The sequence below is a fragment of the Podarcis gaigeae genome, assembly GCF_964106915.1.
Source record: "Podarcis gaigeae genome assembly, chromosome: 8".
Lineage (NCBI taxonomy): Eukaryota > Metazoa > Chordata > Lepidosauria > Squamata > Lacertidae > Podarcis > Podarcis gaigeae.
Window position 1 is genome coordinate 63857371 of NC_139684.1, and position 22569 is coordinate 63879939.

The 22569-nt window shown below is 44.7% G+C and overlaps 1 protein-coding gene and 1 long non-coding RNA gene across 2 annotated transcripts in view; one reads left to right on the plus strand and one right to left on the minus strand.

Moving 5' to 3' along the window:
* The window catches only part of EXTL1 (exostosin like glycosyltransferase 1), a 59728-nt gene that overhangs the window by 11177 nt on the left and 25982 nt on the right, over nucleotides 1-22569 (plus strand). The gene's annotated exons all lie outside the window — the stretch shown is intronic.
* Nucleotides 672-22131, minus strand: LOC310850455. The gene is made up of 3 exons (XR_014567332.1): nucleotides 21784-22131; nucleotides 10736-10897; nucleotides 672-1686 (listed from the first exon to the last, which is right to left on the minus strand). It is a non-coding gene; the product is annotated as an uncharacterized lncRNA (long non-coding RNA).

Genomic DNA, 22569 nt, shown 5'->3' on the forward strand with positions numbered 1-22569 from the left:
TGAGGCAGCAACAATCCCAGTACCAAAAATCTTTTTAATATATAGTCCTCAAAGAGAGGACTTGGAGCACTGCGGAATACAAAAAGCAAGGATGACTTTGAAACAGTTTAGTACTGGTCTTTTCCTATGTGTTGAATAAACAGTGTAGCCACCATCAACTCATGGTTCATTTTGGAATAACCTGTTAAGAAGACATGGAAGAGACGCTTGATCTGGACAGAGATCAAAACCAACAGCGTGAAGTATTTCATAAGCTTACCTGCTACTTAAGTAACTGGAACATACTAACCTGCATGGAATGTCGGGCGGGGTGGGGTAGGAGGAGGGGAATGGGGTTTCTTTGTTAAATGTACTTTCAAAAATAGAGTTTCAGATATAAAAACCAATTTCAGTTATAAAATCATTCAAATCCAGTGCAGATGCAGACTGGGATACAGCTCTGCTTTAAAGGCTTGTTGAAAGAGGAAGGGATTCAATACCAGGCAGGCACCAAAAGACAACAGGACCCAATACATGGGTCAGCAAACTAAGTCCGCGGGCTGGATAGGACCCAATTGCCTTCTGGATCTGACCTGCGGACAGTCCGGGAATCACTGTGTGGTTCGCTAGCGCACACGTTCTTTCCCTCTCCCTTCCTCTTCCTCACATGGCAGCGGCGGCGGCAACTCCTCCTCCCTCCCTCCTCCTGGCTTCTCCCCGTCCTGCCTAGAGGAGGAAGGGGGCTGGGCTTTGTTCGTGCCAGCAGCAGCAGCAGCAGTGCTCAAGGGGCCACCATTTTAAGCAGCCCCTCTCTGGAGCCCTTTCGCGCGCTGCTCATCGTCCCTTCTTCGCTGCTGCTGCCGCCGCCGCCAGCCCCTACCACTCACACGACACAGGTAAGCAGCCACCGGGGCTCATGGTGCTCTTGCATCATTCCCCCCCCAAAAAAAAATATAGTCTGGCCCCCCACAAGCTCTGAGGGACAGTGGACCGGCCCCCTGCTGAAAAAGTTTGCTAACCCCTTGTCTAATATGTAATGGGGGGCCTTCCAAAGGTGCCACCATGCTAGAGGCCTGACTCCAGCATTGTAGGGAATGGACCTTCTCCTGCAGAGTACAGTTATCGGTTGGGTCTATAAAGGGTGATCTTTAGGTATCCAGATCCCAAGCTTTATGGGGCTTTGTACAGCAGTACCAGCACCTTGAACTTAGTGGAACGGTTAACTTAGCAAACATTGCTTTATCGAGGTTCCCAGTTATGAAGAGGCACATTGCGTTCTTTTGAAAGCTTTAGTACTCAAGAGCAGGTTAATGGGCTTTGTATTAAAACACCTTTTGTTCACTACTTCTAGGCCGTGGAGTACCTAAAAGAGGGGGCTGCCTCTTCATCTAGCACAGCAAAACAGCACACCCCCTATAACACTGAATCACACTTCTCAGGATGTTTTAGGGCTCGCACCGTGACCAGATCTCTGAATGCTGTGAGGAAATAATTCACCCTTGTGGATTCTGAGGGTAAATGAGCCTGATTTTATGGGCCCCACATTCCTGAAGGTTGCATTTTCAAATATTTGCAGGCCTTAAATGTTACACCTCCAAATAAATGTTTGCACATACCAAATGTGAAAGCAGGAGGGTGGAAAATGCGTCTGTCAGATTGTTGGAGATCACGTAGTCTTGGGCTCTGTCAGAATTTTCAGGGGCTCCACTGCAACATCATGAGAGAACAACAGAGTGAGATTAAGCTGTAAGGGCCCAGGATGTCTGAACAACTGAAGACAAAGACATTGGTATCAAATGGGCAATGTAAGACACCCTACCATCATGCTATGTGTGAGGTGAGTGTTCCAAACAGAAGGTTCATGCACAATTGCAAAAGGGAGAGGAGCACCAGAATGTATGAATTAGCCCCGTGCTAGCTCCATATATTTTGGCACCTGAGGCAAACCACAAAATGGTACCCTGTCCAACACAGAAGATGCGGGGAATGAAGATATACATCAGGAATGGGATGGCGGTGAATCTAACCAACCCTGCCCAGTGGTTGAACTGGGAATCAAAGTCTGTTGCAGGAGGAAATGGACCCATGCTGAATCATGCTGGAAAGGTGCAGAGCTCAGCAGACCTGAGGGGCAGCCCCCGCTGTTTCCTCTGTAGGTGGAAGGAGACCAGCAGTGCCTCCTATTCTCCATTTCTCAGAATTCATGGACATTCAGTGAAGATGAATGTTGGAGGATTTGGGACAAACAAAATAAGAACTGCTTTGTATAGTGCATTGTCAACTGTGGAACATGCTCCCACAGGAGGCAGTAATGGCCACCAATTTAGATGGCTTTTAAAGAAAATTAGACAAATTTGTAGATGTAATGGCTATCCGTGGCTACCAGCCATTATGGCCATGCTTTGCCTCCACAGTCAGAGGCAATTGCTGGGAATTACAAGGGGGCAGAGGGCCGTTGCATTAAGTCCTGCTTTCAGGGGCATCTGGTTGACCACTTGGAGAACAGGATGCTGGACTAGATGGGCTATTGGCCTAATCCAGCAGGCTCTTCTTACGTACTTATTGCAGCAACTGTGTGTGTGGTGGGGGGAATGTGAGAGAGATGGGGCCAGCCCTACCATTGGGCAGAGTGAGGTGTGGGTCAAGCAGCCTTGGAACCATTTGGCAATGTTTAGGAATAATCTGGAGATACTGGCAGGTTAAGTGATAGAAGATAGGGGAAAGAAGGCATTGCATCATCATAAAGGCAGTTATCAAATGGCAGTTGGGAGTGTCTCGAGAGGATTCTTTGAAAGGGTAAAGCCTCACCACAGGTTAGGCTTCCCTACAGAGGCACAGAGCTCAATTATCAGATACAGGAGATAATTAAGTTGTGAGAGGTGGCACCTCAAGAGAATACTCTGATAGGAGGCTGGAATATTTCGCAAGTGGACCAACAAAGAGTCTTGTGTCAAAATTGGGGGTGGTTTACTCTGTCAACTTTTGTTCCTTTCATTTTTCCAGCTGTAAATTAAGTTTTCCACATTTCCACATCATTTTTTAAATAGAAAAAGGTCCTCACCAAAATCCACCCACATTTAAATGCTTACAAAATTATGCAATTTCTCCCAATGCAAAGGGTTTTGGTATGTTAAAGGTAAAGGTAAAGGTACCCCTGCCCGTACGGGCCAGTCTTGACAGACTCTGGGGTTGTGCGCCCATCTCACTTAAGAGGCCAGGGGCCAGCGCTGTCCGGAGACACTTCCGGGTCACGTGGCCAGCGTGACAAAGCTGCATCTGGCGAGCCAGAGCTGCACACGGAAACGCCGTTTACCTTCCCGCTGGTAAGCGGTCCCTATTTATCTACTTGCACCCGGAGGTGCTTTCGAACTGCTAGGTTGGCAGGCGCTGGGACCGAGCAGCGGGAGCGCACCCCGCCACAGGGATTCGAACCGCCGACCTTTCAATCGGCAAGTCCTAGGCGCTGAGGCTTTAACCCACAGCGCCACCTGCGTCCCCTTTTTGGTATGTTAGCTCCCCTTAATAAATGACGTTTTATGTATGCTTCATCCTAGCACATGCATTTTTGAACCTATTTTGAACACATGGCTGGAGTACCACAGTGCAAAATTTGGATAAATGTGAGTTTCTAAGGATGATGTTGTGTTGGTTCATGTATTGTTTTGGAAAGTATGGATTGGGTAAGTTTGCCTTCAGATGCAAACTGAATTAAATATCTTCCCCATCCCTAGTCTCCAAAGGCTTCACAGGTGAATTGTTACATCGGCAGACTAGAGCCTCTTTTATCAGATGGATTGAGTGCTGTCAAGGAAGTGGGATGTAGTCTAGAAAGCCACAATAAATCTGTTTGTCTTTCAGGTACCACAATAGACTATTTCTTGTGTTTGCTATCAGATAGATGCTGCTCTGTAATTTTTCACACCCTACTAAGTTCCCGAAATGCTTTTGAATAGCCTTTCTGTACCATCTTTTCGAGAGGGCGCACAAGCTAAGACAGCCTCCCACAACCTGGTGCCTTTCAAATGTTGGACTCCAGTTCCCATAAGCCCCAGCTAGCATGGCCAGTGGCCAGGGATGATGGGAGCTGCAGTCCAGCAACACCTGGAGGGCACCAGGTTGAGGAAGGCTGGCCAATATGGCTTAATTGTGAAGTTGCATTCCTGTGGCTGCTTGTCTGGAAATGAGCCCCATTGAACACAGTTGTACTTCTGGCTAATGGTTATAGCCAATATTAGTCCTACTCAAAGCAGACTAACTTCTGTCCATTAATTTCAATGGGTCTTCTCTGAGTAGTTCTTAGTAGGCTGAACCCCTAAGTAAACTTGCATAGAATTTCAACTATAAATGGTTTGCTTTTGGGAAGCCTCCAGTCCTGCCTCCAAGGGGAATCACCCTTTGCCTACTGCTTCCCTATCCATCCTGCTTGCTGTCTTTCTGCACAGAGAGGCTGCAATCAGTTAATTGCAAAGCAAGCTTTACTTCCCAGTTCTCCTGTGGACTGTGAAACCAGCCAGATGAGATAATGTATCTGTCAGAACAGGAGAGAGAAGCCAATTCATCTTGTGCTGTGCGTGTGAAAGAGAGAGCGAGAGTGTGAGAGCGAGATCCCGTTTGCTTGTTGTTTCTGGTCTCTGGGGCTGCAGTGCAGCGACCAAGCGGCAGGGATGAAGGTGAGGTGACAAAGGTCCTGTGGCTTCTTAGCAACCAAAGGCAAGTGCATTTATGGTGGCACCGTTTGGCTGGAAGGAATCGAGTGGCCTGGGAATATGGCCGTGTGTGTTACGAGAAAGCTGCAATCAGGGCTCATTGCATATGGCAGCGTGGATGGGGAGTGGGGGCAGAGAGAGAAGAAACATTGTTCCACATTTCTCAGATACAGGAAAGTAGATTGGTTTTAGGTTGCCAGCTGTCCAGAAGAACCAGCCACTGCTTTCAGAAGCAGCTTTAGTTAAAACAAATAAGGATAAAACATTTAACAAATGCAGAATGCAGCAGCCAGGGTGTTGACTGGACCATATAAACTTCTATTTGCTAACCCAGGTGTGAGGAACCTTTGCAGGTTGCTGAACTCCAACTCCCACCAGCCCCAGAAGCTCTGAAGGGCTCTAGTAGGCCTCAGAGGTCAAATAACATGTCATGTGACTGTGCATTGTGTCCCTGCCCCCAAGGGGGACATATAGGATACTAGGTCCCAACTTTCTGGTAAGGTGCTGTGGAAAGGGATACCAGTACTCTTGCCTAGGGTCAGATGAATCTATCAAATTTAGTTTCTATTTTTTCCAGTCTTAAGTTCAGTCCACCACCTTTTTGCATCGACTTGTGATTCTTTATTTTTCAAGTCCTCGTGAAATTTGAGCCAGCATTTCTCTCAATATACCCATTTTTGCATGTATTTTTTGTCTAATATGCACACGTTTACAAACCTTTCCCCTTAATAAAAAGCAGTTTGTGCGCATTTTCACTAACATGGATTTTTATGTGCATTTCCTAGCATGTGCATTTTTCTGTATATTTCTTGTTGGAAAAATTGCAAAATTTGGAAAAGTGAATGATAGCTACATTTTGGTTTGCACAGATTTTTCTTTTGGGGGGGGGGATGCAAATTAGGTAGGTTTGTATTAGCATGCGTTCCAAACTGACTTCCTCCCTCATCCTTCTCCTAAATCTCAGCCCTGCCAGACCCCAGTGTCTGGATCTCCTGGAAAGAGACAGGGCCCAGGGATTGTCCTTCGCTTTCCTGCCCTCGTGGCAGGCTGCACATCTTCTCCAGAGTACAGTGGCAAGATCTCTCGGCAACTATTTTGGGCTCCTTCTCATACTCCAAGGAATTAATTAAAGGCAAGTCTGAAGTGATGGGGCTTTTTTCCTTTTCATTTCCTCCACATGACGGAGGCATCGGCAGAAGCAGCACAAAGACACTCGCCGCCTCATGCATTATTAAATGGGTCCTCGCCCCATCGCGTCAGCCGAGCCTCGCGCTCGGTAATTGTCGTTCTGAGATTTCAGTATAATCCATTGCGTTTGTTTGTTTGCTGCTGTTCTTAAAATGAGCATTCACCTTGCTGGATTTCCCCTCCTCCTGTTTTGACACTCAGCTTCCCACTCTTCCCCCATCCCCACGCCTCCCTTTCCCATCTCAACCTCCCTTTCTCTTTCGGCACAGAGATATTCTTCCTTGGTGGAGGAGCGCTGGTGTTCGTGCGAGTGGTGTTGATGTGGGAGAAGTAACTTTGTGCATGCACTGCTTAGTGTGAGGGCTGCATGCTTGGATTGGTTTATTCAGCGAGGAGCCCAATATTAACTGAGGGGAACCTTGAAAAGGGGAAGGGGTACACTTACAGAAGTCAGAGATTCAGAAACCAGAGAGACAAAGGTGGGCAACAGCTTTGAAGGCAACACCATTCCTATGCACCAGAAGTGTGGAACCTTTTTTGGACCACATTACCCCTGTGGAAAGCTGTTGGGGGTCATATTCCAGTAGTGGGTGAGGCAAGATCCACACACCGTTGCACACACTTAACTAACACACAGGTAAACACAAACACTGTTTCCCATGGAAACAGTTCTGTATTTGATTCTTAGTAACGCCACTGAAATTTCACCTTCCATTTTCTTTATCATCTTTTGTTTACTTTGCAAGTATTTTTTAAGAATAGTTTTCATAGTATCCATTATCTGTCCTGTCCATACAAAAGGCATTAAGAGTAATCCCACAGAAGAATGCAAATAAAGTCAATACTTCTGAACTGCAAAACCTGCCCTACGGCGATGTGAGTTTAAAGTCCCAAACTTCAAAATGCTCTTGCATCCTGAAAAATTGCACGCTTGCAGTTGCAAAGCACATGGACTACTTTTTGCCTACTTGCCAGGAGCACAAGTCTGCCGAGTCATTTTCTTCCCAGCTTTGCACGGGAGTTTCAAAGCTCCTTTTCCTCCTTTCGAAAAGCTGTGTGCCCTGATTTGAGAGGAAACCCCATTGAACACAGTGGGACCCACTTCAGCATGGTTTGAGCTCTTACATTTGAAAAGCGGATTAAGAGTTTGTTTCCCATGCACATTGCCTTTTTTCCAGGGGGTCCACAAATATTACCTTTACTTACTACCAAGCTGTTATTTGTGGTTGTTACCAGTCTCCTTCCCTGCCTCTTCTGGCATCCACAGAGAGCATGTCGGTGAGACAAGGGTTTCTCTCATTTATGTGGGTACGGATAAAGTGAAAAACGGGTTTGTATTGCTGCTCAGAAGGGCCCCATGCCATTTCTTACTAGCTCTAAATCTGAAGTGCAAATGAGACATCTGAGGGTAGGGATCTGTGTCAGCTGTTCTGCTCAGCAAAGGGATGAGGGAAGTTCCCCCTGGCGAGCTCTCAGGTAGATTTGTGTCTGCCTGTTTGTGGCCTGCAGTCCCCCCCCCCTCAAGCAGCCCTTGTGAAACTAACTTTTGCCTCTGGCCGTAGCTTTTTAGAAATCTGCGCATTTTGTGCAACTAGGGGAGAAATTCAATTCAATTCGCAATCAAATTTGAATTTATGTAATTTGCACTTCCCGAAACACAGCCATCTTTAGAAATTTGCACTTCTCCACAATTTGCAGTGCAGTTCTCCAGCCAAGTATTGTGTGTATAGAACTGCATATATTAGTGCAAAGTGCATCTATATGAGTGAAAATAACAAACAAAAATGTTTTAGATGAAGAGAAATGGTTTTACCAAAATGTTTTGGGCAAAAATGCATGCAAAAATGTATAGGAGAAATTCCCACCACTAAACTCGTATCATATTAAGAGACATTTGCACTGATTTTTCATGAGTTTCTTTTCAAAAAATATGACTCTATGATTCTGTGATTTTGTATGCAAACTTATGTGGAGAACTGAAGTTAAAGCGTGGAAAAATTAGGAACTGAGGGAAAGCGAAATGGACAGATTTGGCCATCTCCACCTTGGGGCAGCAAAAAACATGTATTTGCCCTCTTCTGGCTGAACATTTGCAGAGTGTTCTCATGTTCCCTTTCAGTCTTCTCTTCTTCAGGCCACATATGTCCTGTTCCTTCAGCCTTTCCTCATAGGACTTGTTGGAAGCAGCCACAGAACATTAATACACCTACTTAGTCTGCCACCCTCAGCCATTTGGGAGCAGAAGAGAGGAAGGAGAGTGCTTGAGTCTAAGGCCTGCTGTGGCTTGTTCCTGCTATTGCAGGTTGCACAAAACAACGCTTTTGTGTGATGTGCTAACACTCCCATTGAAACCACCAATCTGAGAAATCTGGAGGTGTCCTTTCATTGGCTCCAAGAGCCCCTTTGGTCCTTAGAGCTATTCTTTGGGTTTTTTTAATTAAAAAAAACACACCTTAAGGCATTTTCCCTCTGGACCCTAGATGTGAAGATGTGAGAAATAACCAAGAAAATGTCTGCAGAGATACTGTAGGAATGCCGAGAAAATGGATGCACTCATTAATGAAAACATCTGCATCTTGATTCACATCTCAGTACATTAGGCCCAAGCACGCCTGGCAGTGCATTTTTCATATCTGTGTATCTTTGCATGAAAGGCCCAAGAGGAGGCAAAGACGCATCATTGCAAAGAGGAGATGAGCGATTGTCTTGCCAAGAGCTGAGACACTCGGTGATGCTACGATGGGAACAGAGATGCCGTTTGTTAATGTAGTACATATGTCATCAAACAGTTGCCAGATCAACAGCATCAAAATGAGCAATGCCCTTTTCTTTGCTGGTGAGGCTTTTCAAGTACTGTGTGGCCACTAATTCTCGCTTTAAAACTCCATTTATCACATGTCCCTCATTTCCGTGTGCATCAGCTGGTGGACTTTGTGCAAAGTTTGCACCAAGGATACTCACTTTGAAATAGACACATTCAGAGAAGCCCCTGCCCCAAACCCTGCTGAACATTTGCTTTGTTTGTTTTCTTTCTTTAACTACTGTTTGTTGGCATTCTATTTAAACTTTGTCCTTGCCCTCACTTGCCCTTGCTGCTGTTTAGTCTGTTTAACAATAACAAACTACCAGATTTTCCATATGAGCGTAAAGTGGTGGGATCACGTTACTCAGAGTATCGTCACACCATTGGCAGTGGCAGACCATGTGATTTTGTCAATCGGATGGGATGGCAACAAGAGCAAGTGAGGCCAAGGACAGTGAGGGCAAAGAAGAAGAAAAATGGTACCAAAGAGCAAGAGGAGGGTAGCGGGGTGACACAAGGATGCTGAACAGCACTGCAAAAATATGTTAAAGAAGCCGGTATGTGGTAAATAAGTGTGTGTGTGTTGTGTTCGTTGTGCTTATAAATCAAATCATAAAAAATAAAAATAAGGTGAAATGAAACCAATATAAGCTTATATTGTTGATATAATCTCAGGTGGTTTCAGGCGCTAAGTAGGGTTGTGCGCACTTTGCACGGAGCTCTTATTTCTTATTTCCAGACATGTATAACAGCCGTTCATTAGCCCAGCTTAGCTATTATGCACACAAGTACACAAACAGGACATGCGCTGATCATTACATACAAATTACTATTTGAGTGTACAGCTACACTGTTTTTGTACATGTATACACAGATGATACACTCCCTGAATGTGCCGCTGAACACCCATTATATCTTGCCTGCCCAAAAATCCATCAATGCCAGCACCTCCCCAAACTGCCAGCTTCCCATTCTAGGTCTGAACCGCTACTCAGAACTCCCCATGTCTGAGCCTCACTTCCATGTGCCGCTGCTGAACACCCCCCTCCACACATCCTTTCGTGTGCTAAAATGGCAGCCACCCAGTCTTGACAACGTTATCCAGGTCTCTTTCCCTGCTGACTGAAGGCCACAGCTACTGCCAAACGTTCCACAGCCTTCCGCACAGACTCCAGGTAGGGACGGGTGAATCTGTTAGTTTCAGATTCTCTCAGTTTCTTATATTTCCAATCTTAAATTTTGTTGTTCATATTTCCATAAGTTGCAATAACAACAACAACAACAATAAGAACAACAACTTCATGAAAATCCACCATTGCTTTAGTGCAAATTTCTCCTGACACACACATTTTTGCAAAGCGGTTTTCCCTAATACAATGCACTTTTCAGTACAGCTATTTTCCCTACAATATAAGTTGTTGTGCATACTTTACCCTAGTTAGTATATGCATTTTTGTACACACCACTTGGCCTGGAGAACTGCACTGCAAAATCTGGAGAAGTCTGGATTTTGAAGGACAACTGTGTTTTGGTTTGTGTGTTGTTTCAGGAAGAGCAAATTAGGTAGGTTCATATTTAAATATGAACTGACTGAAATTTCTTCCCCATCCCTAACTCCAGGCTGCAAATTCCCCTCTCCTTGATATGAGGATAACAGGAAGCTGTCCTGTACAGAGTTAGACCATTGGTCCATCTAGCTCAGTATGGTCTACACTGAGTGGCAGTGGCTCTCCAGGGTTTTCAGCTAACAACCTTTCCCAGCCCTTCATGGAGATGCCAGGGGTTGAACTGCGGACTTTCTGCTCTACCCCTGAGCTACAGCCCTTCCTGAAAGTCAGGCGGCAGCTGTAGCTGGTAGCCCTTTGTCCTGCAAAGGGCATGGCTTTCTTGTGCTAAAGAGGATTCAGCAGTTTGCCTGCAGAGCATGATAAGGGTGCTGCAAACCTCACAGGGGATCCCAAAGGGACAGAAAGCCCCGCTCTGGTCATTGGCAGGGCAGTGCAGCTGGGGCAAATGACTGGGGACATGACTATTGGGGGTGGAAGTCTTCTGGAATTACCAGTGAGGGGAAGGAGCAAGTTATTTCTGAAGAGTCCCTGGTGAGTCTTCTTCCTGCTAATTGGGCCTCGCTTGCAGATGCAGGCGTGGGTATCATTTCCGTGGCAGCCGGTCTCTCGGAAAGGAGAAACCAGGCAGATTTGCCTACCTTCTGTCTGACCACCTGCAGAAAGCACAGAATCGTAGTTAAGAGCCTGCCATATGGCTTTCTAATGAAAACATCGCTTCCAATAGATTTGCTCTAGGATATACGCAGCCTGCTCTGCAAGGAGGCAGGCTGGATCAAATCAAGAGCCACTAATCTCCAGGCAGAGAGAAAGCGAGTTCTGATTAAACGAGACTGACCTGTTGGCCCAGAACTAGATATTTCTGAGATGGGGGTTTCTTGATTCCCAGTCTGCGTCTTAATGCATCTGAGCCTCCTCATAGGGAGGGCAGGAAGGTGGGGGAACCTGGATTGCATTATGCCATGAAGTCGATATGATCTCCCTCTATGTGTAGCACAGAATTACGTTTGAAGGGCGTAAGCCCTTGAAACGTTGGAAATACCTACGTCAAATATGCACATTTTGTTCACATATATAGGCCTAACACTAAATTAAATCAGGGCTCAGTATGAACGAGCAAGTTGGGGGGAGGGCAAAAATCACACTCGCTCAGCTCCTCCCCTGGTCAAGCTGCTGCTGCTGCACCAGTTAGAGCTAAGCCATGGTTTGTTTTAGTGCCATGTGCAAACCAGAGGTTATGGTTTGACTTCTCCAGATAAATGCAAACTGAATAACATTAGTTAACTAACACAAAATGATATGAGAGCTAATTTCAGTGTGCACTCGTGTGTGTTTGTGTGTGTGTGTTCTGAAGTAGTAAATCTTTGTGTAAGAATAAGAGAGTTACACATATACGAGTGCCCCTATTTTCTTAAGCGAAATTTTAGAGGATATGCAACTCTTGTGATTTACACTGTCAACACAAGCTTTCCAGCTGGTAAGAGCTTCAGGTTATTTTAAACATCGAGTCAGTGTTTACAGATGAGCAGAAGCTCATCTGCTTCATTGTAAAGTTAAAAAGCAAAGTGTGAAATGCATTGGGAATAAAGGATACAGGATTTCTGGACAGCTGTTTTAAAATTTATCTTACATGCCTTTTACAGCTGTTTGCTCCTTCTTGTTGCATTGATTCAGTATTATTATCCTTTCTGTTTATTTGGAGAGGCTGAAACTGAGATAACAGTGGGTTGTTTACCCTACAACCATCCACTGAGTTTGTGGCTAAGGCCTGATCTGTATTCACAGTAGAGTGAGATGGTAGAGTCCTGCTTTGTAAAGCAGATACCATTTTTAATGCTCTCTCATAATGTACGATAAACAAATAATTTCCCTGCAAGCAAATAACTAGTCTAGCGCATCTGGAAGAAAGATTCTAGTCCAGTCCTTCTCCTTCTCTTGTCCTAGGATTTATTTATTTTTTACATGCAGGGTAAATGTGGTTCTATTTCTGCAGTCTGAAGTGGTACAGACAGTTCTGCCACGTTAGGACTATACTATCTCATTCTCCTGCATGTGTAGATCCAGCTTTGTTTGATAGGGCCTGGATTAAAAGAGATGGTAGGGTTTGGGCAGGGACCCTGATGAGGGATGCTCAAGAGCCCCACACATCTCCTGACCTACAAATAGGAATGTAAGAAGACAGGGATTAGTTACTTGTTACCCAAAGGCTTCCAGTGGTTGACATCGCAGATGTAAATACATTATACCATAAAATCAGAACAAAAAAACCTCCGTAACAGCCACAGGACACTTTGGCAGCACTAGTAACAAAACAACATAATCTTTATCAAAAACCTGAGACTGAAACTACAGTGCTACCTCGGGTTACAGACGCTTCTGATTACAGACTCCGCTAACCCAGAAATAGTACCTCAGGTTAAGAACTTTGCTTCAGGATGAGAACAGAAATCGCACAGCAGTGGCGCGGTGGCAGCGGGAGGCCCCATTAGCTAAAGTGGTACCTCAGGTTAAGAACAGTTTCAGGTTAAGAACGGTCCTCCAGAACGAATTAAGTTCTTAACCCGAGGTACCACTGTATGTGAATGAAGGGGCCAGGTGCATCTTACTGGGGAGAGCCTTTCATAGATGGGGAGCCACAACTGAAAGGGCCCTCTCCCTTGTCACCACCCTCCAGGACCTGAGAGGAAGATTCAAGGGCCTGGGTATGTTTCATACAGTACTGAGATAAAGGTACCTTTTTACCTATACTGGGATAGGCAGTCTGGAAGATTTTGGGTTCCTGAGCTGTAAATAGCTTTATACATAAAAAAACCCCCAGCACTTTCAACTGAGCTTGGAAACATACAAGCAGCCATTGTAGTTGCAACAGAATTGGTGTTATATGATATGTTCATGTTGAATTGCACTAAATTGGGGCTTCTGAACCATGCAGAGTTCAGCCAAAAACTTCATTGTTTGTCTTGCTCACTGCTATTTAACACAAGTTATGTAACTATTTAAAGCAAAGGAAACATCCAAACAGCATGAAAAAACCATTAATTACATATCTTTTGTGGACCTGACCAAAAAATCTGTGTGAACGAATGCCAGTCATATTCCTTTCTCTGATTTCCATTCTTGACCACATATGAACATGCAACCTACTGCAATTTCCACTTCCTTTTCTGTTTTCACTAGAACTGTCTGACGTCCCCTACCCACAAGGCCTATGGTCTCTTCAGCCATCATTTTTTTCACATGACGAGGCAGCCATGCAGAAAATGTGAATATTCCCAAACCGGATATTCATCACTTTGCAACATCTCTGTCCTGTGAAAAACCGACCAAATTAGCTTTCTTAAGTAGTTTGAAGTCATGCCAGGTTAATCGAGTTTTAACTGGCTTTTGCAGCTTAAAGGCTCCTACCGAACAACAATATCCGTATATTTCTTTGCGTATGTGACACACAAATTATTTCCTAACTTTGAAAAACAGGTTTCCTCTGTTGCTAGACACAACCTGTGAGGTGTGGTGAGGCTGTCCATATACCCTGCAGCATCTCACAGGTGAAAAATGGGAATACTTCTTTTTTCTTAATGCTTCTATTCTCATACCCATGAGATTCTTCCTATCACTAGAACACACTGATGCAGATTCTTCTCACTTGCTGTACAAACCAGAGTTGAGCCAAAATGCCTCTCCCATCTTGCATCCCAGGGATAAGGAACCTTTTCACTGTGAGGGCCGCATCTCTCAGAGAGAACCTTCTGGGGGGCGCATTCCAGGGGTGAGCACACTGGTTTCCCCCAGTTCAATTTAACACCAGAAAGTACTAATGAGGATTGAGGTGGAACTGCAACCCAGTCTCTATCTCCCACAAACCCCCCCCCCAAAACTAATCTTTTGGGGAAATGGTATGATACTGTAAACTTCCCAAAGTCCAAAGTGAACCGTTCAGAAAGTGATATAGGGTGCATATTGTATGCTCAATTCCCCGAGAGCAAGTTCTGTGGAATTCAGTGGGTCTTGCATCTAAGTAAGCATGCACAGGACTACAAAAGTCACGACCCTTTCCCTTTCTTAGGCTGCAATCCTACCCATGTCTACTCAGAAGTAGGTCCCATTTTACTCAGTGGGGCTTTCTCCCAGGTAAGTGGATTGCAGCATCGTGGTTATATCCAATGCTAGTCGTGCTCAGAACTGGACTACTCAAATTAATGAACATTGCTAATGTAGGTCAGTGGGGCTACTCTCAGTAAAACATAGCTGGATACAAGCCTTACCGCTTAGGAATTGTCCTTATTTTCCTCTTTCTCTCTCTCGCCGCCCCTCCTCTTTTGTGGGGTTTTTTTACAGACTCTTCCCCTGACATAATCAGGTTTCAGCACTGACAGGGATCCATCCATCATGTACAACAAAGGAATTTGCCGGGTCAGAGAATCCCCACCTGAGTTAGCAAAACGCCATGTTCCCACTTCGCTTCTGTGACAAAATAATAAATAACGCCATTTCCCCAGTATTATGTTTTCTCCCCTTCAGCAATCTGCAATTTGTTTTTTATTTCTTTCAGAGGTGTGCAATCGTTTGCATGGCCATTAGAGTTTGATTTGGAGGAGGGTGGTTGTGATGGCCCTGGGGAAACCAGTGCCAACCATACCCTAAGTGAGTGCAGAGAATAGGCTGATAAAGGGGTGCAGGGGTAGTGCATGGTGCCGTCGTTATGGGACTGCATTCTCGAGGACCTGGGAAGGGGTTAGATTAGATTTGCATGCTCAAATGCTTCCCTAGGTAAACTTGACAATAACACAAGGTCTACAGATGGAGGGTGGTATACCATGCTGATAGGGGCTGTTGGGAGTTGTAGTCCAACATCTGGAGGACACAGTGTTGGTTTACACTGAGGAGTGCTGTCATTTTAAATTTTTGTTTATTAATTAAACTATTTCTGTACTCATTTCAGTTCAAAACGGCAAACTGGTGCATGATCCAAGTAGAGAAAAACAATAAAACATAAGTAGAGAAAAACAATAAAACACACATCTGGTAGCAAATTACAACCGCAAAGTGATCCAGGTATCCCACTCCCATACCTGCATCCTGAAGTACCACAGTCCCTTCCTTGCTTGTACAGTAAGCTTGAGGCTAAGCTACAGTAAGATACACAGGCTGGCTACATTCCCTGCGACTTTGGTCTTGACTTCTGTCACTCTTGCCCAAAATATGCCCTCCTTCCAGAAATGGGAGGACACTAGGGATGGATGAATCTGTCAGTTTTGCTTCTCTATGTTTCTCAGTTTTTTCCAATATAAATTCAGTTCTCCACATTTCTGCAGATATTTGGGGGGAAAATCCTAATGAAAATTCATTCACATTTTGGTGTGAATGTTTCCTTACAAACAGATTAGTTTCTTCAATGCTCAAGCTTTTGCAAACAATTTCCCCCTACCATAATGCATTTTTGTATGTTATCTATGTTCCCCCCTTCACATTCTGCCCTTATATATGCATTTCGTACCTCAGAAGCTTACAGGGAGGGCAGGTAATTAATGATGATGATGATGACTAATGATGTTTGGTTGGGAAACTGCTCCCCACTCCTGTCCTAAGATGCTATGAAGGTTGCCCTACATGCTCAGACGTCTGCCAGCACATGAGGGCCAAGGCATGACCCAGGGAGAGCGGCTGTAAATCGAAGATTGCACTCGGATGCCCTGCTGAGCCTCAGCTTTCTTGCAAGTGACCAGGATTTGCAGGGTCAAGTCAAGTATTTTAATTGTGGGTGGTGGGGAGAGAAGATCTGGTGCTTTTGAACATATGCCCACAGTATACAGTAGTTTCACCTCCCTGCTGACCTCTGTCTTTCAGAGTATTTCCCCTGCAGAAAGTGGCTGGGGAAAGGACAGGTGTGTAGGCAAAGGGCTGAAGGTGGAGTGGCCCCCTTGCATATTCTCCAAAGTAATTTCAAATAGCGACTCCCCCCATGTTTCTCCACAAACCTGATGTTTTCTCATAGCTATTGGAAATGTTGTTTATATTTAATGCTCCCCTGCTCAGTGCCATTAATTCTGCGTTGCTATTAAACGATGAAAAGCAGTCGGAATTCACCTCTGAGGAAATGTTCTAATGACACAAATATGCCTGGTGGAATTAGGGATGGAGGAGAAATTTGATTTAGTTTGCACTTAAAACTGAATCGACCTAATTTGTACCTTCTGAAACAAAGCACAAATGGAAACACAGCCACCTTTCTAAATTTGCCCTTTTCCAAATTTTGTAATCCAGCCAAATATGTATAGAAATGCACACACTAGGGCAAAGAGTGCACAAAACAGTGTACAAAAATGTGCTATATTAGGAGAAAGGGTTTTCCACAAAACGTGTATATCAGGCAAAATGGCACACAGGCATTGTATATTATGAGAAATTTGTAGTAAAATGCTGATGAAATTTCACGAGGACTTTTTCTTTTTAATTGCAAACTAATGCGGAGAACTGAATTTAAGATTGGAAAATACGGGAAACGGGGAGAAACTGAAACTGACAGCTTCACCCATTCCTACTGGGGAGATGATATGTGCAGACAAAGGGTTAGATGTGGAATGGTGCCCTTGCATTTCTCACAAGGCAATTGCAAACAGTGACACCTCCGCCCCAAGGTGACACCTTTCCTCCAAGGTGCTCAGTCGTCTGTGATCCCTCAGTTTATCCTCATAATCAACCATGTGAGGTGGGTCAGGCTGAGAGTGAGTGACTAGCCTGGGATCACCCATTGAGCTTCATGACTGAATGAGGATTTGAACACTAGTCTTCCAGGTCTACACCCTCTCAGCTTTCAGATGATACCCCTCCACCTGTCTGTCCCAACAAAGCAGTTCAGAAAAAGTGAGCAAAAAAAGCAGTCAAAAAAGATTATCTGCCTACACTCATCACCTCTGCTCCCCATTGGGACTAGCTCTGTCTAAGCTCATTTACTGCCTTACTTTTTCACTTTGCAGCAATGTCATAATTACAGTTACTGCCAGATTCTGACCAAAATAGGATTTGGAGCGAAATATACAGTTCCACTAAAGCAAAAGCACATACTGAGCTGTGGGCATGCTTAAATATCCACATTACTCCTGCAGATTCCATCTGCTCTTAACTTGCACAACCATCTGCTCCTATCTTTAATTTGATATAGGCTCCAAATATTTTTGGGTATGTGAGTTTTGCTTACGGTTCCTGTGCCTCATAGGTTTGGGTTTTGTAACCTACAGTAAGCTATAAAGCCTCTACTATGAGTGAAGTACATGGGAGCAAGAACAGAGGGTAGTAGTCAACTGAGTTTTACTCAGAGTAGACCCGTTGAAATCAATGAACATGAGTAAAACTTAAGTGGAATACCAGCCAGAGAAAGGACTGGCAGCATGAAGAGGGTCTTGTAAAGGTAAAATTGCTCTCATGGCAAAACATTAACAACAACAATTTTGTTGGGTTGCCCCAGCCACTCTGGGCAGCTTCCAACATATATAGAAACATAATAAAGCATTACACATTTAAAAACTTCCCTATAAAGGGCTGCCTTCAGTTGTCTTCTAAAGGTTATATAGTTACTTATCTCCTTGGCTCAGGGTTCAGATAATTCCCTAGCCTTTAACATTTCTCTTATGAAAATTGGGACATCCTAAGAAAAAGCGGAACATTCCAAGATCACATTAGAAACCAGAGCGGCTTCTGTAAATATGGAGCTGGCTCTGAAAAATAGGGACGCTTGGAGGGTCTAATGTCAATCAGCCTAAAGTGCCTGAGAGGACTCCCTTTATTCTAGAATCTGGGGGTGCCCAATAAAATTGCAGTAGATTCAGGACAGACAAAAGGATTTTCTCAGCTCATGCTTGCAGGTTTCCTACAGGCATTTGCTGGCTAGCGTGAGAGCAGGATGCTGGACTTGGATGGACCACTGGCCTGATCCATCAAGGCTCTATGCTCTTAGTTTAAGAATGTCTTCTCTCTCAGACCTGCCTCTGAGCAAAACTTCACCTTGTTGCATTGGTGCTTCTACAGCTAGCCAGAACAGAGGTTTCACCTCTTCCGCTCCTTTTCTGTACTTTTTGTTTTAAAGGAACAGTCAAACAAACAGCGGCCTACATCCTTGTTGTTTCCTTGGGGCCTGTGACGGTTGGGAAAGAATTTAAGTTCTTTTCAGGTCCTTTCCTATTCTGTTAAAATGCATGAAAAGTGAGGCTGGCCCAGCTACTTCTGTCCACAGCTACCTTTGCTCAACGAGACCTCGAATTAGGCCACAGATTATTACAAGTACAAGTCAGGGAAGGACACTCCTCAGGGATGTTGGGTCTTGCAGAAATCCCTCCTAGTCTCGCATGCTGATGGCAGGAGCAGCTGAGCTGTTTCTTCACAGAGATGGAGGTGAAATGTGTTTGGTCTGCATTTTAAAGCGAACCGATCTAATTTGTCAGCAATGGATTTATATGTGGATCAGAACGCAGCTGTCACACAGACTATACACTTCTCTGAATTATATGATGCAATTTCATTGGGGGAGGGTGCACAAAACTGTATTTTTTGAGGGATTTTTTGGGGGGGAAACGTACTGAAAAGCAGAACATTTTAGGGGAAGCACACAGATATAATGCAAGTTAAATGCATGCAGTTTAAATTTGGGGTTTTCATGCATTTTTTAAATCTGCAAAACATGGGATGGACCACAACTATAATCGAGTCTGTGACACAGTATGGAAAAAGGCTTATCTGTCCATACCTGTTTCTTCATTTATACTGGGTGCCATCAATATGAATCACTGTCTCCGTTTGAAAGGGCAGGGGTTGGGAGGCAGAATGCATTCTGTTAAGCAAATATTGTAGTTGTGTGACAAGAGTATTAATTCCTCCTGGGCCTGAGAAGCTATGTTATAAAGTACTGTTGCATGCCACCCCAATCTCCGAGCAGTGTGAGATTCCAGGGGTTCCAGGTGGAATTAACTAGAGTTTGTGTTTTCTTTGGAATGAGGTTGAGTGCAGACAGTGGTGTCTTTACAATAAGAAGAAGAAGAAGAAGAGTTTGGATTTGATATCCCGCCTTTCACTCCCTTTAAGGAGTCTCAAAGCGGCTAACATTCTCCTTTCCCTTCCTCCCCCACAACAAACACTCTGTGAGGTGAGTGGGGCTGAGAGACTTCAAGGAAGTGTGACTGGCCCAAGGTCACCCAGCAGTTGCATGTGGAGGAGCGGAGACGCGAACCCGGTTCCTCAGATTAGGAGTCTACCGCTCTTAACCACTACACCACACTGGCTCTCAGTATAAGGTTTATTTACACATATCTACAGTTTGAGCCTGTTTGCTGTGAGGGTTCACAGCATTAACACACCAAGAAGGATTCAAACAGAAACCAAGCATTGCTCTGACTCTCTTGCTTCCTAGCTTGCTGCTTTGCTTCTGCTTTGCTTCTGGCTCACATCACTTCACTCTCAGCTCTCAGCCTTCTTTTTCTAACTACCAACCAGTTGAGGGAGGAGCCCTCAACCCATTTTCTGCTTCCTTTATTCCCTTAATGGTCCCTTACCTAGGCAATTGCCTCACTAGGAAGCTAGCTTGGCTATTTCAGGAATTAGAAGGGAGACAAGGCAATACAGAATACCTCTCCACCAAAAAGCCTCATAACATGTATGTGTGTGTACGCGCGCGCCTCATTTTCACCATGTTCTCTGCCTTGCCCACTTTGGCTTCTGGCCCCTCCTGCTTTACTAGAATACAGCCCCCAACAGGTCTCAACTGAGATAATGCACTGTGGTGGCCTTGCAACGTCTGTGTGAGTGAGCAGCAAGCAGGTGTCAAGAAGAGTGGTTAGTGAATGTCAGTGCCCTCTGACGTGCTGAATTAAGATTCAGCTGTCCCAATATTCAAAAGATGATTAAAATCAACAGTAGCTAAAAAGAAATAAAATGCACGTAAGTTCTACATGCCTGGGTAGGCTTGCCTACGCAAAAATGTTTTAACCAGGTGCCATAAGAAAGCAGAGGGAAGGTGCCTGCCTGGTGTCAATAGGCAGGGAGTTCCAAAGTGTAGTGCAACTTTTGATCTAGTTTTACTGACGGACTGTGAGTATAAACAAAACTCAGGCACTAGTTCTTAGTAACATCTTTGTATTCTTTATGGCAAGGAGGGGAGAAGTCAGCTTTCCGCTGCCACTCCTTTTTTGTTGAATTGGTGGGGGCAAGATGAGGCCAGGATATATAAGTGCTTTGTCTCGCTGACCAAAGGCAGAGGCCAAAGCATATTACCAGGCCAGGGTTTAAAGTTTTTTTTTCTAAAAAAAAAATTTATATTGCTGTACACTGCCCTGATATTTTTATGAAAGGGCGGTATATAAATACTTTTATAAATAACAAATAAATGCTGCTGTTCATCACACACTGTCACACACATACATTACTATGCTAAAATGTTCAGCAAATCTGCCTGGGGCCTTTGTGGGACAGAGGTTCAGAGCACAGCTCCTTAAAGGAGGGACTTTATTGATGGTCCTTTTCCCCACAGGATGTTCCACGGAGCAAACACAGATTTCAGCCCCTTTTAGCAGGCTTGGAAAGGCTGTGAGCTGTTAGTGCCAGCCAACAAGCAAAGGCACTGCTCCAAAAGAAATATCGCGTCAGGCCTGCCAACTGTGGAGTGCTTTCGGGATCACTCTGGTGTGGTATGTCGGCCAAAGAACTGGCAGCTGTAGAGACTGCTGGATACCCGCCAACAGCTTGACGTTGGTTCTGCAAAGGGGCATTCTGGCCACAGAGACGTCTTTCTGCTCCTGCCCAGGGCTCCACTGGTATTGCCGTAAGGTCTGCCGGCAGTCACTCGCATCTTGCGCCATTTCTCAGGGCCATTTTTGTAGGTGTAGGTTTGTGACTCAAGAGAAACTCACGCTGCTTACATGTGTGTAAAGCCATCTTCACACCAAACATTTAAGGCACTATCATACCACAGTCATGCCTCCCCCCCCCAAGAATCCTGGGAACTGTAGTTTGTTAAGGGTGCTGAGAGCTGTTAGGAGGCCTCCGATTCCCCTCAGAGAGCTACAATTCCCAGAGTTCTCTGGGAAAGCAAATTGGTTGTTAAAATTGCTATGAGAACAGGCGCTCTGTGGGGGGAATAGGGTTCTTCTAAAAAACCTTTTCAGGTGCCACACATTTCCCTTACCATTTTAACAAGCTAGGAGTTGGGGTGCAGATATGAGAATAGTTAACAGGGTGGTGGGCACTGTCTCCTACTTTACCGATGGCATCCTCTGTTTGAATGCTGCTGGGCCTAAATCTGATTTAAAAAGAAGGAACTCCTAAGAGGGGAGAGCAAGAGTGGCCTTGAAGTTGCCCATAATCTGTTAGCAGCACATAGAAAACAGACCAAGAAGGCACCTGACGGTAGTCCTCCTCACTGTGGTGAGATTAGGGATGGACTAGCCATTTTGGTCATGTACATCCCGATTGTACATGCTTCTGTGTGGATTTTAAAAGGGGGGATCCTTAGGGTCTGTGTAGAAACACAAATATAAAATAAAGAAACAGAAGTACTTACGAGGCAGTCCAAGGGCTCCAGCGCTGACTCAATCCATTCTTTAAAAAAACAACCTTTTGAACATCATAAGTCATTTAGTCGCTCACATCCTGAAGTGGCTAGTGTGGGGGCCTTTTTTGCTGCTGCATGCTTAGGGCAGGGCCACGTTCACACCATGCCTTTAAAGCAATCATAGACATTCATGACTCCCACAAAGCATTCTGGGAGCTGTGGTTTGTTAAGGGTGCTGAGAGTTGTGAGGAGGCTTCCGATTCCCCTCACAGAGTTTTGATTCCCAGAGTTCAGAGGCATGTGCACTTTGATTGATAACTGTGTTCTAATCCAGCTTTAAGTCTGGGAACTGTGAGTCAGGTTAGTTCACTTTAAGAACATGCAAAGATCTTGCTGAATCAGTCCAGTGGCCTATTTAGTCCAGCATCCTGTTCTCACAATGGCCAACCAGATGCCCTTGAGAAGCTCACAAGATGGACCTGAGCTCAACAGCACTCTCCCCTCCTGTGGTTTCCAGAGACTGGTGTTCAGAAACATATTGCCTCTAACAGTGGAGGTGTTTTTGACAAGTTTTGAAATCGAAAAATATGCAATTTTACACAATTTAAAGTTTGTGCAAAATGTTATTTCATTTTTGTATAAGTGATTTTTAAAAAAGAAGTAGAGAGAAATGTCAAAATGAGCTGAAACTCTCTGTAAATGTGGACTAGACAAAATTCTCTTCCATCCCTCATTAAAGTGAAACAAGCCCACACACGCATGAACAGATCCTAAACCAGAAGCACAGTCAGAATA